Below are 17,366 nucleotides of genomic sequence, written 5' to 3' on the forward strand. Positions count from 1 at the left end.
CGGCGGCTTACGGGTTCATGGGAAAGTATGTTAAGTAACTTGATAGCTCGAGATTGGGATTTGCTCCTCCGACGATGGAGAGATATACTCGGGCCCACTCGGTGTTACGGTGTCCATCATCGTCTGGCCACACACTTTGTGATTTGATCACGGGGATGCCGGAACATGAAACAAGAAACGAGAACAAAACCGGTAACGAGGTAACTTGCATAGTGGACAAAGTGTTAGCCCACGGGGATGCAATAAATCTCACCTCAGGTGTTTGTGATATATCGTGAAGCAACAGGAATAGCTCACCTCAACTGGAGGTTCACTCGAATATTCATTCGTGTGGGTATAGGGATCAATATGGGTGTCCACGGCTCCGATGTTGATCATTGATCGGAAGGGGTTCCATGTCATGTCTATACTTCACCGAACCTATAGGGTCACTCGCTTAAGGGTCATCTATCTGCTGAATACTAGACAGGGAGTCTGAGAGAAAATCACCGAAAAAGTTTCGGACACCGAAAAGTTTCGGACAGCGGAATCGTACCGCAGAGAGAGGTCACCGGATGAGTTTCGGTGAAACCGAAAAAGTTGTTTCGGGGTATGCCATTAAGTCAAAATGGTTTCGGCACATGCCTGATAATTCTTGGAGGGTGCCAGAATCATTCTGGAAACTTTTTGGAATTTTCAGAAATAAAAACCGAAAATGTTTCGGAGCTGCCGGTACCGCTTTGGCTGTTTTTCGCAGATGAAATTCACTAATCTGAAATTGTTTCTGAACGAATCCAAAATCATTTTAGTGGGTACTGGAATTATTCTAAGACCCACAGAAATATTTTCGGATTTAGTGGACGCGAAAAATTGTCTTCATGAATAGTGAAAACGCATTCTTGTTTGCTTTTCGCAGATGAAAATCACTAAACCGAAATTGTTTCGGAACGCGTTGAAAATTAGTTTAGTGGGTACTGAAAATGTTCTGAGCCCACATAAATATTTTCAGTTCGAACAGACGCTGAAAATTGTCGTCATGAATAGTGAAAGTGCTTTTTGCTTGGCTTCTTGGAGAAGCCACCTTGAGGGCCTTTTTGGTATTTCCCCCCTTGGCTTCTTGGAGAAGCCACCCTTGGGCTTGGCCTATAAATAGGGGTGGAGGGGGCTGCCTAAAGGATCATCCCTTCTCACATACAAGTGCCATGCATGATCTGGCTTCTCTCTCCCTCCCAGCGAAATAGTTTCGTAGAGCCGAAAGGCTGTCTGGGTTCCGGTTGGAACTAGTTCTGGACGGCGAAGCCCTGCCGGATAGATGACACCGTATGTGTGCAACTCTGTAGAGAGATCGTAGTTTCGGTCTTAGTTCGTGAGTGCCTCCCGAAGGGCTGTCCGTGTGACCGTCCGAGTTTCGAAGGTCCTCCCGAAGGGCTGTCCGAGTGACCGTTCGAGTTTCGAAGGTCCTCCCGAAGGGCTGTCCGCGACACCGTCCGGGGGGGCTGTTCGACCGCCTCCCGGAGAGCTGTCTGAGAAGCAGATGAGGGTATACATCCTCGCGGTTGGGAGGTTGTAAATCCTAGCTGCGGGGATCTGCACCGCCGATCGTCATCGACTCTACTTCCCGCTGCGCTACGAGTCGGTAACGAAAAAGATCAAACCTTGTATGCAGTCTCCATAGTGGTCCTGGGCTGGTGCGTAGGTCGGAATTTTTTGTTTTCTGCTGCATTCCCCTACAGTGGCATCATGAGCCGTGCTATGCGTAGATGCAGGTTGCGATCTAGAATACATAGAGATGTATGGGTATTGCATAATATAATTTTGGAGTGGATGAGATCTATTGCTGAAAATTATTTATGCGGGTGACGGATGAAATCTGTTACCCGACGTTCTTGTTGCTTCCCTAGAATTTGCGTTTGCTCAATCTCGAGACAGCATCGTGGAATTTGACAAAGTTCTGGCAATCCATGATCCTGATTGATCATGGAAGTGCTATCAGTTCTTTGGGTTCTCCCGTAGTCAAAAGAAAGATGAAATTCGTAGATGAAAGGGCATTGCAGATATGATCTGCACGGGGGTCATGCGTATGATGAAGTTTAGTATGGGGCTCGGGATTTAATTATCCCGTGTTTCATACACCCCGAGATGTTAATCTAGCAACCTGAATAATCATACTTGATGATAAAATGTTGGTAGCTGCGGTTTGAGTCAAAACCTTAGAAGCCACGTAAAATAAATTTTGCATAAACCGATTAGAGGCGTCTAACTTGGTTTTGCAGGATGTGCATGTGATGTGGTATAGCAGTGCTCATACTAATTCGATTATGTATGAGATGATTATATGATGTAATTTGATTAACATGACCTGCGTGTCATGATTCAGCATGATGGCTGGAGCCATATGATTGCACTTTAATGACCTGCGTGTCAACCTTGTTGTAATGCATTATTTTGTTAGCTATAGAGATAGCAATATTATCTGGTGCATCGACAAGGTGGTGGCAATCTTCGCGAAGGTGAACACCGTCGCGAATGCCGAAGACGAAGAAATGAAATACTTCTCCGTCAGAAAGGGCTATACCATATCATGCTATTATGAATTGCCTGAGATGTTTATCCCTTATGATGCACCCTTCTTGATTGCGCGGTAGTCGCTTTTATTAGGGTGATCTCTCACTTAAAATATCAAGTAGTTAGTGTTCTCCCAAGTGTAGCACCGTCACGGCACCTATCTTTTCGGGGTGCGCCATGGATGCATGGGTACGAACGATTAGAGAAGTGTGAGGCGGGTGAGGTCAGACCTCGCAGCAAGATCACTTGGTTGTCTTGACGTTCATGGCAGGATCGTCCTGAGCTCGGAACACACGCATCGAAAGATGAGCAAGAGTCACATAGAGATGTGATCGGCAAGTTGGCCTACCGATTAAAATTCCCGTTATGAGATGATGATTCTATGGCGATGAATTGAAGTCTGGATCTTGTATCACTCAAAATTAATTGTGAGAGATATTGATTTGAGTGGGAGCACACTGTTGAATTAACATGTTTAATTCTCAGTGCAATTAATTATGAACACTGTCTAAGTGTTTCTTGCATAATAGTTGTAGAATAATGGCTCGCATTTCCACCTTCCCTATTAAAATTGAATAGCTGTTAAATATCTGGTTAAAACTTTACGATTGGTAACGTAATATGAGGATTGTCCTCAAAAGTGCTGAGAAGGACTTTGTCCTATCGCTTGCTTTCCGTATCCTCCCGCTAATGCTATGGATCATGTGACTCTCGTCCTTCGATCCAAAAGATAGAATTCTGTTACGGTCAAGTGGAATATGGTTGCTTCCATGAAACCCAAACTTCGAAAGTTGGGATAGTTATATGATATTCATGGAACTGAAAATTATTTTCAGATACAAACAAAGCAATGTTTGTTTGCAAGTATTAGTAAACGTGTTTACTATGCATTTGACTGTTGGGAAAGGGATCCAGAAGAACGCCTGTCATATAATGAAAGGTGAATAAAACAACAACTTAAAGAGAAAGGAAGTGTCCAAAGGGTGTTAGTATGACTTACACGCCTAGGAAGTCCGGGGCTAATGCCACTCTTAAGTTGGGTGCTTCTTCTGAGAGTAGGAGAAATACTAAAAGTTAAACTGTTAGAAGTATAAAGGCAAAAGGAAAGAAGACTGGAATATCCAGCTCATGTATGAATGTCATACAAGTTTTTGATGTATAGAAGGCTGGTCAAAGATATAGTTCTTGCGAATTATGGTTAAACATGTTAATCACTAATTCTTGGGTATTGTGAGTTCATCACAAAATTGCCCGCTCGATTGCATTCTGTTGCAACTCGATGTAAGAACTACTATGGCCTGAAAGACTAGCTAGAAATGAGGTTAAGGTATACACAGGGAACATAGTAAATGTTACTATACCTTCCATCGGTGTATTGCCGTCTGTATTTATTTTCATAATTCATTTAGAGTTTTACAAACTCTATCCCATTGCATAAGGTATCTTGCAAGAAGGTTGTTCATAAGAGAACTTTTTATGTTCGATGTTATGAATAACACAAGGGCCATACTTTCATTATGAATGAGATGTATGTTATGAATATTGATAATAATACAATACCTCTGGGTTTACTTTCATAATTCATTTTAGAGTTTCATACACTCTAGCCCATTGCACAATGTTTGTTGCAAAAGAGTTGTTCATAAAAACAACAATTGTTGTTAAGTATTATGAATAACATGAAGGGCCATGCTTCCATCCAAGATGGCATGTATGTTATGAATATTGATGGTAATATGATACATCCATAACACTGACGCTAAATGTCGCAAGACTAAAAGAATACCACACAAGTGTGGCACTACATTTGGTCACATTGGAGAAACCGCATGGAAAATTCCATTATGATGGATTTTGAAGTCTTCTTGATTTTGAATCATCTGACACTTGCAACTTTCCTCCGAAAAGTGAAGTGACTAAAATACCGTTCACAGGCCATAAGGAACGAACAACAAACTTATTAGTGATCATACATTTGATGTGTGTAGTCCGATAAGTGTTGTTAGTGGTGGATTTATTTATCTTCAGAAATGACTCAAGTAGATATATGGATATTTACTTGATGAGACGTAAGTCTGGATCTTTTGAAATCATTCGAAAGGTTCTCAAAAATGAATTAGAAGTTATTGTAACAAGAAAATTATGTTTCTGCAATTTGATTGCACAAAGGAATATTTGAGTTACATGTTTAGCGAATGTCTGATGAGTTATGAAAGGGGTTTCATAACTTGCACCTCCCGGAACACCACTGCAAGTGGAAAGTCTGTGGAGATGTAATCAAACCATTTATGACATGGTAAGGTCAAAGATGACATAAATAAATTTGCCATTATCCCTTTTAAAGTGATGCTTTAGAGACTGCGGCTTTTACACTGAAAAGAGCTACATCGGGTCTGTTGAAATGAAGCCATGGTATGGTACGCCCAACCATGTTATATCTTTTCTTAACATTTGGAATATGGGGCTTGTGTAAAAGGTTACAAACCTATTCCAAATCAGACAAGTGCTACTTTGTAGGTTATACCAAAATGTTGGGTATTCCTCCCTCACTATACCGAGGCAAATAGTTTTGCCGCGAAACGGTGTGCTTTTAAAGAGAATGGTTCTTTCAAAAAGGTGAGTGGGAGAATAGTGCAACTCGACGAGATAAACAGTATCTACGTCATCAGATCAAAGGAAAGAGACCTTGGAAGTAATTCCAGAGTTTCCTACTGCGACTGATACGGAAGTCTCTACAATAAAATGTATGAACTTCGGTCGAACTTGCAGCTGGACCACGTAGGCAAGGCTCGTGCAAACCTCTCAGGTGCGCAAACGAGATATTGTTGTTAGACAACATTATACCTACGATACACAAGGAAGCGTTGATGGGCCCTGACTCCGGAATTGGCTAAATGCCAATGCAACCCGAGTTAGTTTCCATATAAGTGATTCAAGATTAAAACCTTGATACACCTTTCGGAAGACTTAGAGTCTAACGAATATTTATGGAACTTAAAACTGATACGGATAAAATGTTTTATCCATAAAGCTCAACTTGTTGAAATAACAAGTTCAAGAGTTGACTACGATGAGGTTGTTTTCATCGTAGCGATGCTTAAAGTCGGTTCGGGTTGAACTAGCAATTAATACATATTTCAATCATGAGATATGAAACATGGATGATAAAAGGATTTCCATCTAATGGAAATGAAAGCTAGGACTTGTATATGATACAGTCCAAAGTAATTTGTCAATCCAGAGGATGCTAGTAGTATGCAAACTTCAGAGTTCCAGCAATGGACAGAAGAGAGCAAAATGGAGTTGGAATCTTCGTGTTTTGATGAAATGGTCAAAGGGGTTTTGACTTCATCAATGGGTAACGAAGATGCTTGTAATTCAAGAAAGTAAGTGGGAGCGTAATAATATTTCTAAAAACCTTATGTGCTTGGCACATTGGTAATTGGAAATAAATTTCTTGACACAAATTAGGACTTCATTTGAAAATAGTTTTTCGATGAAGTGCTTAGGCTAAATAGCCTCAATATTAGGCATGATGATCTATGGAGATAGATTTACCTAATGGGGCTAAGCAATGAATACATATTGACAAGATGCTAAAACCTTTTAGCATTTAAAACGCCAAGGAGTGATTCTTGCCAAAGTCACATGGAAAGAGTTTTTGCAAGACTCGGTGTCCCAAAACACTGATGAGTAAAATACATGATGCAGATTCCACACACTTTTGTGTTTGGATTAATCATGTATTCCATGGTATGTAAAACAACCAGATATGTCCGATACTCCCAAGGTATTGCGAGTATGGATACCAAAGTGATCAAATTACTGATCATGGGACAACAGTGAAAGATGTCACAGAGTACTAGAGTAAGTACTGATGACATGGTTTTCTCGCAAGCAGAGATCATGAAGAGTTCGTTGTAAAATGTTACATCGATACAGTCTTCATCTTTTCTCCATGTGACTTTCGATTTAAATTAAGGGTTTTGTGTAACACACAATATGGTGGCACAGTTAGTTGGAATTTGTTCAAACTAGTTACTGTGGCGAATTCTATAACAAGGGCTAAGTATGTTGACGCTTTAGAAGTGACAAAGAAGATGTTGAATCATATAGTTCATTCATGAACTTAGTATAGTTCCAAGATGGCTTTTGACAATGGGACACTACTGCAGGTAGTTGCTCCATAACTCAGTCTGAGGAATCCAGGTTCGACCTGTGATTCACATACGTACAAAGCCAAGTCCACACAAAATATGAATTTTGTGAAAACGTGAAAACGCGAGGACATGCAAAGATACACACGGAACTGAAGTCGTCAGATCCGTTGGACATCAGGCTATACCACAAGCGAAGCATATTTACACCGGTGTGCCACAGGTGTGAAGTGCATTAGCATAAGCTAGATTATTGACTCTAGTGCAAGTGGGAGTCTGTAGGAGATATGCCCTAGAGGCAATAATAAATGATATTATTTATCTCCGAGTTCATAATTATGTTTATGTTCCATGCTATAACTGCAATGATTCTCGAGTCTGCAATATCCACGAGGCTCGGAGGAAGACTCATATGCACGTGTGGAATAATAAACGGTAAGAAGTATTCCTAGTCTGGCCTCTAAGACTATCTCAAGTGTTGCATGATGGTTCTGTTTTCCCAATCATGGGCATGTCTATGCCAAGCAATTTTGAGGGCACAATGTCAGGAAGGACATTTGTGTTGAATCGACCCGAATTGATGTTATGCTATGAGATACATTCGTCACAAGTTAATGGTTTATAACACAGAGATAGTTAATGTTTGCATAATTCCTTAGACCATGAGAGTATCGAGTTTCTTCATGCTTGCTTCATGAACTTTGGGGTTTGTTAAACGTAATACGTAACTGGATGGCTATTACGGCGGCTTACAGGTTCATGGGAAAGTATGTTAAGTAACTTGATAGCTCGAGATTGGGATTTGCTCCTCCGACGATGGAGAGATATACTCGGGCCCACTCGGTGTTACGGTGTCCATCATCGTCTGGCCAGAAACTTTGTGATTTGATCACGGGGATGCCGGAACACGAAACGAGAAAAGAGAACAAAACCGGTAACGAGGTAACTTGCATAGTGGACAAAGTGTTGGCCCACGGGGATGCAATAAATCTCACCTCAGGTGTTTGTGATATATCGTGAAGCAACAGGAATAGCTCACCTCAACTGGAGGTTCACTCGAATATTCATTCGTGTGGGTATAGGGATCAATATGGGTGTCCACGGCTCCGATGTTGATCATTGATCGGAAGGGGTTCCAGGTCATGTCTATACTTCACCGAACCTATAGGGTCACTCGCTTAAGGGTCGTCTATCTGCTGAATACTAGACAGGGAGTCTGAGAGAAAATCACCGAAAAAGTTTCGGACACCGAAAAGTTTCGGACAGCGGAATTGTACCGCAGAGAGAGGTCACCGGATGAGTTTCGGTGAAACCGAAAAAGTTGTTTCAGGGTATGCCATTAAGTCAAAATGGTTTCGGCACATGCCTGATAATTCCTGGAGGGTGCCAGAATCATTCTGGAAACTTTTTGGAATTTTCAGAAATAAAAACCGAAAATGTTTCGGAGCTGCCGGTACCGCTTTGGCTGTTTTTCGCAGATGAAATTCACTAATCTGAAATTGTTTCAGAACGAATCCAAAATCATTTTAGTGGGTACTGGAATTATTCTAAGACCCACAGAAATATTTTCGGATTTAGTGGACGCGAAAAATTGTCTTCATGAATAGTGAAAACGCATTCTTGTTTGCTTTTCGCAGATGAAAATCACTAAACCGAAATTGTTTCGGAACGCGTTGAAAATTATTTTAGTGGGTACTGGAAATGTTCTGAGCCCACATAAATATTTTCAGTTTGAACGGACGCTGAAAAATGTCGTCATGAATAGTGAAAGTGCTTTTTGCTTGGCTTCTTGGAGAAGCCACCTTGAGGGCCTTTTTGGTATTTCCCCCCTTGGCTTCTTGGAGAAGCCACCCTTGGGCTTGGCCTATAAATAGGGGTGGAGGGGGCTGCCTAAAGGATCATCCCTTCTCACATACAAGTGCCATGCATGATCTGACTTCTCTCTCCCTCCCAGCGAAATAGTTTCGTAGAGCCGAAAGGCTGTCTGGGTTCCGGTTGGAACTAGTTCTGGACGGCGAAGCCCTGCCGGATAGATGACACCGTATGTGTGCAACTCTGTAGAGAGATCGTAGTTTCGGTCTTAGTTCATGAGTGCCTCCCGAAGGGCTGTCCGTGTGACCGTCTGAGTTTCGAAGGTCCTCCCGAAGGGCTGTCCGAGTGACCGTTCGAGTTTCGAAGGTCCTCCCGAAGGGCTGTCCGCGACACCGTCCGGGGGGCTGTTCGACCGCCTCCCGGAGGGCTGTCTGAGAAGCAGATGAGGGTATACATCCTCGCGGTTGGGAGGTTGTAAATCCTAGCTGCGGGGATCTGCACCGCCGATCGTCATCGACTCTACTTCCCGCTGCGCTACGAGTCGGTAACGAAAAAGATCAAACCTTGTATGCAGTCTCCATAGTGGTCCTGGGCTGATGCGTAGGTCGGAATTTTTTGTTTTCTGCTGCGTTCCCCTACACTAGGTTCATCATATCAACTAGGGTTCATCATATCAAGTAGGGTTCATCGCGCCAGTGAATGAATGCTCCATCAGTGAGCAGAGTAGAAATTAACTACTACTGTACTCGAGAGCATAGCAGAGCAGGGCATCCAACGTGTTTCTTCCCTGGTTCATGCATCTTTCTCAAGCAACACTGTTCATGCATTGAATTGCTACGTCAGACAGAATCCCGCAATAAGTTCGGTGAGAGTGTATGTATTGTGTCTTCAACAAACAAACCCACATCTCCAACATAACTACACAAATTCAACTTCACAACAGAAGCACACACCACAATTTTTTGGACAACCAATTCAAACCAAACGAATAGTTACCGGCCGCGTTGTGGTGTGGACTCCATCCATGTTAATCACAAAATAGTAACTCAAATGAGTTCGATTTATGTTTGTGATGAATAAAAATAAAATATGTTTTCGGCCAATAGGTAGTACATTCTTTCACGGATCCTTCATTATACTTTGTGACATTTTAATAAATTCATAGTTTATTCCAATTTCAATTATTTTTTCACCAATGTTAATAAATTCTCCATAAAAAATATACTTCATCACTAATAAAGTTTTCATTATTCAAGTGACATTTCATTCAAGAAATATTCAGTGATTAAAAAAACATTAATTTTTTTAGTCAGTTCCAGAAGCATTTCATACAAGTACCAATTTTCTACTGGTTCAAAAAATGTGCAAATATAATTCATATTTTTTCACACATTTTAATTACTTTTTATATTTAATCAGTTGTACATACATTTCACATGCATTTCATTTATTCACTTATTAAAATAATAAGTGAATAAAGTATTTCATTTCATTTATTCAAGACACATTTCATTCTGATAACTGAATTAACATTTTTTATTAAAATAATATGAAGATTTATTTCAAAATGTTGAAACTATTTTGAATTTTCTAAAGTATTTGATTTTTATATATTGTGGAAAATAAATATATTTGAAACTATTTTGAGTCACCGTGTTTAATTGAGAGGTTGCCAAGTAGGTTGGTCGCACGGGGATACGATGGTAATGTTAATCTTGGTGGATCCTTGGTAATGCGAAGAGCATCATCGTGTAGGGTCGCATTAACGGTAAAAATAAGGACCCAGACCGAACCCCCCCCCCCCCCCCCCCCAACCCCCTTTCATCCTTCCATAATTGTCACTGAGAGAAATATTGTACCGCGGGGTTGCCTTTTTTTCTATTTCAATTGATTCGTCGATTTAATGACTAAGGCTTCCTCTTCCTCCTCCACGGATTTCTTCTTCCTCATGGAACCGCCTTGCCCGATGCTGCCCGGACCGCCTGCTGTCGCAAGCTAAGTCATTTACATCGTGCTCCTGTCGCTCCCAGCCATCTTGTTATCCATCAGTACGATCTCCATTGCCAATGACCTCCCCGTACCCCTCCTCTCTCCTGAACCCGTCAACCTCCAACTCCCCTTCATCAACGACGTTGTTGCCGTGTCGTTCCTGGTTCAATCTCGCCGACGACCGCACACCCCGTTGTCGCTCACCACAACACTCCTTCTTGGCCTCATGGCTTCACGCAAAATCGACCGACGTAAATAGAATTTTCAGTCAATTGATGAATAGCAAATGCGATATAAATTACTATGCTTTGTGGTAAGGATGGAAAAAGAATATGCTTTATGGTAAGGATGGAAAAAGAATCATAAGCAAAGTCTTTGGTAGGTCAAGTGAAGCAAAATATTGATACTCTAGTACTAGACAAACAGTGTGCGTCGAGATCCATTTGAGCACTGCCAACTCCAACGCACGACCCCATCCGGTCTGTGTCTATCCGTTTGGGCCCAAATGGACAGATGCCACGACCCAACGCGCTACCGCATCCGTATTTTTTGTCTGCTTGACGTCCGGCCCGCCCCATTCCTGGCGCAAACTTGCACCCGGTTTGTGTCCACACGGACGGCGAACGGACGCCCACACGCCCGCTCCGTGTCCGCCTTGAGCCCGCGTGGGAGCTGCCCACCTACCTCCGACGACGCACCCGCTCCGATGACAGCCGAGGAGGAGGAGCTGGTGAGGCGGATCATGAAAGACTCCCTCCACACCCACGACGAGGCCCAGTGGCAGGGCCTCGAACATATGGCAGCCCTCCCCACGGTCGGCGACGTCGCGGTGAAGGAGGAGGCCATGGAGGACGTGCAACAACAGAAAGAGGAGGAGCCCGTGCTGTGGAACCCGGCGCTAGTCCGCCACGCCTCCCCCCACCACCCCCACCACCCCGGCGCGCGCGCATGCCTCCCGCCTGGCACGGGCCGCCATCCCACCTTTGGACGTCGCCACCCTACATCAACGTCACGGGCGACGAGGACGACGGCGGCAACGGCGGTGATGTGCTTCTAGTTTTATTTATGTCGTTTTAATTTTAAGTTTATTTAAGAATGTGCTGGACTAGACTTGGGCTGTTTATGTTAATATTTAAGATTTTTTAATTATTTTCCAATGTCTATTTGGGTTCATTTTGGGTGAAATTTGCTAGTTCACTTCAAGGACAATTTGGGATGCGGCGGCCCAACCGGGCACACCGACAGCCGAATAACTGCATCTGAACGCGTGTGTCCATTTTGCCGACCCAAACGGACGAAATTCAAAACAAACGAACGTCGGTTTAGGATCGTGCATCGGAGTTGGCCTTATTACACCAACTACTCACTCTGTGTCTCTGTTTTCTCACTGTCACTCCACTGTCCCCTGGTCTGCTCTCCACTCCCCGGCAACTGCAAAGCATACATGGGGGTCTTGGCAGCACTTGTTTTGGCATTCAAATAATCCACGGAAAATAATTCACGGTACTTCATAGAATAATCCATACATCACTATTTCATGTGGCGCACATCAAGTGCACGACGACTTCATCAAATTAGTTTACAAACACAATGATGCTAGGCCTCGAAAATACAACTTTGAACGCTAGAAACTATTCCCATCAGATTACTGAAAATTGCCGTTCTAGTTTTTTTTTTTGAATTAGAACCTTTTTACGCATTGCACGGCGTTCATAAAATATTAATTTTTTTAACACAGTACAGACACAAGCGTTCATACATACGCGCATACACTTACTCGTATGAACGCGCACACACACCCTACCCCTGTGAGCACCTTCGAAAGACTGAGCCGGCATATCATCTTGAGATTTATAAAGTCGCCGTAGGCGCCTCGTCGCCGACGGGAACGTCTCCTCCCACTGAAAGCACATCGTCAAAAATACTGAAACAAATTCAGAAATAATGCGTGCACCAGGACTTGAACCTATTGGGCTGGGATATCACTGTCCCTCTAACCATCCAACCACAGGTAGGTTCGCCATAAAATATTATTTTTCTGACCACTAGTTCTATCCAATATAAGGCACCACTATATAGACATATTCAAATCAGCACGTGAAGATATTTTTGAACATTCGGTGTTACATTGGTATTACAAACATTCGATTTTTCTTTTAAATAAGTACTCCCTCCGTCTCAAAATAAGTGTCTCAACTTTATAGTAACTTTAGTACAAAGTTGTATTAAGCTTGAGACACTTATTTTGAGACGGAGGGAGTATGTTCAATATAGTGAAAAGAACAACAAAAAGGGTCATCTTTTAAGACTTGGTACTCGAACAGTTTGCATTGTTATTTTAAGGTTTACAATATGATGATATCCCACAATTTTTTATGTTAGGCAGTACGATCACCTGCAACACCACATGATCAGGTGTAAGTGGAAAATTCTTAATTAATCTAAGTACAGTTATTTTTGGATGAAAATAATTTACCATGTGTTAAAATTAGTTGTTGTTTTTTTGCCGGAAGAAATTAGTTGTTTTTAGCAGAGTATGTTTTAAATTGGTTTTCTTTGAGCGAAATACGTTTAAATTAGTAACACGGGTTGTGTGCAAATTGAAAAAAAAAACAGATGGGCCAAGGCGGTGAGGCGCATGTACCACCCGGCGGCCGTGCAACAATTCATCATCGACCAAGCCACCATGCGCTCTGTTCCCGGCGACGCGAGTTGGAGTTGGACGGGCAGACGATGTCCGCGCCGGCGAGGGGACGAATGGAGGGCAAGGACGAAGACGCATGCGTCGTCTTCCAGGCCGGCCGGCCTCTCGTCAGCCGCACTGGAACTGGAACTGGAAGCAAGCCGCCGGGTCTCTTCAGGTCAGCTCAGCTCTCATCCAGCTGCGCATCATGTGCTTGTGCTTGTGCTTATGCCACTGCGACCGAGTAGGAGTAGCTGTCACGCACGAGCTTGCTTCAGTTCATTCATTGAAATGATCCACCAATTGAAATGATCGCCGCGCTGGTTTGGAGTACGTACCTCAGTTCATTCATTGCTCACCAATAAACGCACAAGAGTGCGCAGTCAGTCATAAAAATTGCTGGGCGAGAGAGAGTGTAGAAATTATCACGCCCAACTACTCGAGGGCAGAGCAGGCATCCAATGCGTTTCTTTCCACCATCCCCATCCCTGCTTCATGCATCTTTCATCCAACCTACTCCTACAATTCAATTGTACTGTACGTCAGTATCCGGCAATAACTTGTTTGCTTGCTTGCCTCTCACAAAGTCTCTATTTTTTTCGATTTTACTGTTCATACAGGTGCATTTGAGCTCGGGAGCAGAATAGTACTTTCGCTCACAAAGTCTCTATTGTGTTCTGCCCAAGCTTTCCAAACCCCCTTCTCCAACATCAACATAGCTACACAAATTCAAATTTCAAAACAGACAGCCACACCACAATATTTTGGCCACGTCCAATTCAAACCAAACCTAATAGTCGCCGGGGGGTTGTGGACTCATCCATGCTAATCACAAAACAGTATTATTTGAAATGAGGTTGCTTTATGTTGTTATTGTCAAGAAAAGAAATTAAAACAAAATATGTCTTCGTCCAATGGGTATATTCTTACACAAATCCTTCAATATTTTTGTGTCATTTAAAAAAATCCATACTGTTTATATTATTCAAATTTCAATTGTTTTCTTGCCAATTACATTATTTTCCCCAAAATATAAAATCATAGTTATAAATATTTAAAAATTTAATTATTCAAGTGACATTTCAATCGATTTCAGAAATATTCATGGACATTTCTAACAAACTTCAATTGTTTTTTAATCAATCGGTTTCAGAAGCATTTCATACAACCATCAAATTTTTATTCGTTCAAAACAATGTACAAATATAATTCGTATATTCCACACATTTCTATTGTTTTTATATTTAGTCAGTTCTAGAAACATTTCACACAAATTTCTTTTTATTCAAGACACATGTCAATCTGATAACTGAAGTTATATTTTTATGAAAAAATGTGAAGTTTTTTTTTCAAAATTTGAAACTATCTTAAATTTTGTATATTATGAGAAATAAACATATTTGAAACTATTGTGAGTCACCGTGTTTAATTAAGAGGTTGCCTGGTAGGCTAGTCGCACAGGTGCGCGACGGCCATGTTAACCTTGGTGGGTAATGCAAGGCACACCATCTTGCGGGGCTGCATTCACTCTTGACCCACGGCAAAATTCCCCCTCTCCTTCTCATCTTTTGATGAAATGGGACCAAGACAAATATTACCATAGGGCTGCCTTAGTTTTTTCTGTTTCCGTTGATTTGTCAATTCAACAACTAAGGCTTCATCTTTCTCCTCCTTCATTTTCTTCTTCCTCCTTGAACCGGCTTGCCCAACGCCGCCCGAACCGCCCGCTACCACAAGGCTAGTCACTTGCTCCATGCCGCCGCTGCTCCCAACCATCTTCATATCCATCGATACAATCTCCCCGCATCCCTCCTCTGTTATGAACCTGTCAATCTCCAACTGATCTCCATCGGCTCCATGCCGTTGCCCCGTCGTCCCTGGCTCCATGTCGTGCCTGGTTCGACCTCGCCAGCCGCCCCACGCCTCGTTTGTCGCTCATCGCAACACTCCGTCTCGGCCTCATGGCTTCACACAAAATCGACCGACACAAATGCAATATAAATTACTGCCATGCCAGGAGTAGTATATGGTAAGGATGAAAAAGAAAACATTAAGCAAAGACTTTGGCTGGTCAAGTCAAGCAAAATATTGATACTCCTACTACTACTACTAGTAGTACTAGACAACAGTGTGCCTCCAGAGCCATTCGAGCATCCACTTATTACACCAACAACTCACTCTCACTCCACTGCTCCCCGGGCGGCGCTCCCTTGCTCTGCTCTGCTCTCCACTCCCCGGCAACTGCAAGCCCTGTTGCTCCTCATCTCCGCCTCGCCGGCCGGCAGCGCAGCGCAGCCCCCGCCGCCTCCCCCCACTCTCCCGTCAGCACGGTCCACGGCTCCCGGATCTGAAGCAGCCGCACCGTGCTGCCGCCGCCCACAGCAACAGGTACCCAACACAACCCTCGCCGTCTCTGCTCTCTCTCTCTCTCTCTCTCTCTCTCTCTCTCTCTCTCTCTCTCTGACTCAACCCAACGCAACCCTCATTCGCAGGTGGCAGCTAGCTAGGCGTCAGCGGCACCGGTCACCGGCGGCAAAGTCAGGCAGCGTACATCACCGGCGGTACGCACTCATCTCCTCTAGGATTTACAGTAGTATTTACTTCTTTTTTCCTTCGATCCAACATTAAGACTTACTTGATTCGTGTTCCTGCAGAGATTCAACCCAAGACAATCCACAAGGGAAAGCTTTTGCAGCTACAGCAACCAAGATTTACCTACAATCACATTTGATTGGTTCCTTCCTGGATATGTAAGCTTTTCCATTTGAAGCTAACCTATACAAGCACTTCTATCCTCAAGGATTTAGTATTTACTGAGTCCTGCGCTGCCGTACGAAGCAACCAGCAGCTGCATCGAGAGGTTGAGAGATGAGGGGGCTGAGTAGGAGGGACAGAGAAGAGCCTATTAACGGAGAGCGGATTTTCAGCGGACGAGCACCTTGGGAGTCCAAACAGTGTGAGCAATTACTGATAGGATGCCGTCCACTCGTCCCACATCCTTTCTCTTTCATACTACTTCGTTCAAATCTTCTGATGTTTCTCAGTAAGTACTTCGTTCAAAGCTTAAAATGGAGTTAAGTTAGTGGATTTTGTTCACCCGCAAAAAAAAAAGTCTGCGGATTTTGTTGTTGTGGCAATGATGCTAATCTCAGTACTACATATTGGTTAATGAACATATTTAAATGTGGAGAGAGAGAGAGAGCATAACTATGAAAATATTTGTGGGCAATGGAGGTATATTTTCCTAAACATAAAATATTTGTGTTTCTAGAGTAATTACAATCTTAACAAACTATACTTAATTGAGTATCTGATGTACCAAAACCTGTGTTGGTACTCCGGCGGAAATGCATAGCCCACACGAGACATGAGTCAAGCAGCGAAAACGCATCGTGTGCATTAACTACGGTGGCCCAGATGTCGCTTTCCGTGGATGAAATACATCATAAATACAACAAACTCACCTACGTGTACCCTGCACTAATACATCGATATAGGCCATCCCAAAGCATCTTCTGCGGACGCGATACCGAGCTATTAGGTGCTCGTCCACCAAAACGACTATTTGTTATTAACGGGACAATGAGTCCTAGGAAAACAAGGGGGATGGCCACTTCGTCGATGCTCTTCCTGTCGTTCTGGGTTTTGGGCGTCGGCATCGCCGTGGCCGTGAGGGGCAACTCCACGGTTTGCATAGCCGCCCTTCGCTGGCCCACACTCTACGTCGGCATCGCCTTCGTGGTCGTCTCTCTCTTCGGTTGCTTCTGCTGCTGCGCCGCCATGCGTATCGGTTGCTGCCCCAAGAACTTCTTCCTCGTCGGCCTCTTCTTCGTCCTCAGCGTCGTGGTCGTCTTCAGCCACGTCGCCGTTAGTAGCAAGTACTGGGGCACAATCAGCGTGTGCCTCGGCCACAGGAACACCTGCGATGGCATGAGCCTCCTCACAAACTCTCCAGTCCAGGTAATACTAGCAATTACTTACTAAGCATTATTCTTCCTTCCTTAGAGTACGTACTTGCTATTGCATCTTGTGTTGTTGTGACTGGACTTACGTTGCAGTCTGGATGCTGCAAGCCACCATCATCGTGTGCATTCACATACGTGAATGGCACGACGTGGTCACCACCAACAGCTGCCGTGGACCAAGACTGCAGCAGGTGGAGCAACGATCAGCGAACGCTT

At 43.3% G+C, this 17,366-nt stretch overlaps 1 long non-coding RNA gene and 1 pseudogene across 1 annotated transcript; both read left to right on the forward strand.

The window, feature by feature from the left end:
* The window catches only part of LOC141020631 (putative disease resistance protein RGA4), a 355,307-nt pseudogene that overhangs the window by 195,209 nt on the left and 142,732 nt on the right, over nucleotides 1-17,366 (forward strand).
* On the forward strand, nucleotides 15,351-16,376 carry LOC109751712 (uncharacterized). Its single transcript, XR_006670959.1, has 3 exons — nucleotides 15,351-15,573; nucleotides 15,678-15,746; nucleotides 15,840-16,376. It is a non-coding gene; the product is annotated as an uncharacterized lncRNA (long non-coding RNA).

The sequence above is a fragment of the Aegilops tauschii genome, chromosome 2 (assembly GCF_002575655.3).
Source record: "Aegilops tauschii subsp. strangulata cultivar AL8/78 chromosome 2, Aet v6.0, whole genome shotgun sequence".
Lineage (NCBI taxonomy): Eukaryota > Viridiplantae > Streptophyta > Magnoliopsida > Poales > Poaceae > Aegilops > Aegilops tauschii.